Genomic DNA, 681 nt, shown 5'->3' with positions numbered 1-681 from the left:
GAGATATTATTATCAAATAAATAATGGTTTATTACCATACGGGTGATAAACCCGCCCCCGAAGCCCACTGGAAGGCGGGAGGAGGGCGACTCGCAGCACACGGGAGAGGCAACACCCGTCCCTCACAGACAATACTCACGCCATGGTTGCAGATGCCGGGGGTGTGCTGAGGCCGCCGCCGCTGCTGCTGCGCCTGCTGCACTGGCCGATGCCGCCGCTGGCCCTGCCGCCCTTAGAGAGCCATGGCGGCCAGGGGAAGGGAGGCTGCTCCGGTCCGCGCCGCGCGGGAAGGTGCTGCGCCCACACACACGAACCCCACACACCACTTCAGCATACGACACACAATGAGGTGGCAGCGCCCCCGCGCCGCCTTTATATAGGGTTCGCCTTCAGCAAAACAAGATCCGGCTGTGAGGTGTCATCCGCCAAGAGTCACCTTGCCTCTCGCCAAGGCCCTTCGGCCTGCAGCCCATCTTACTGGGCTGCTGTCCTTCCATCCTGCTACGGATTAATCGCAGGGGACACCGACAAAAGCTACCGCTCCACGACGAAGCGGAGATGGGGGGACTATATGCTTAGATGGTGTACGTCCGCTGCGCCGTCCCCCCGCCAGGCGAGGCCGCACACGTGATCACGGCTGAGGAGCGCGCGGGGAGCGACGGCGGGGAGGCGCTGACCGCC

At 63.6% G+C, this 681-nt stretch overlaps 1 protein-coding gene across 2 annotated transcripts in view; it reads right to left on the bottom strand.

Moving 5' to 3' along the window:
• Positions 1-609, bottom strand: part of ATF4 (activating transcription factor 4) — a 3,312-nt gene extending 2,703 nt beyond the window's left edge. For both annotated transcript variants that reach the window (XM_035903280.1, XM_009647856.2), the window contains exon 1: positions 140-609. The gene's annotated coding sequence lies outside the window, so the exon portion shown is untranslated. The remainder of the gene's footprint in view (positions 1-139) is intronic.
• Between the last annotated feature and the right edge of the window lie 72 nt (positions 610-681).

The sequence above is a fragment of the Egretta garzetta genome, unplaced genomic scaffold (genome assembly GCF_000687185.1).
Source record: "Egretta garzetta isolate BGI_Z169 unplaced genomic scaffold, ASM68718v1 scaffold51, whole genome shotgun sequence".
NCBI lineage: Eukaryota > Metazoa > Chordata > Aves > Pelecaniformes > Ardeidae > Egretta > Egretta garzetta.
The sequence above is the reverse complement of the archived record's forward strand: the minus strand, read 5'-3'. Positions and strand labels throughout refer to the sequence as shown.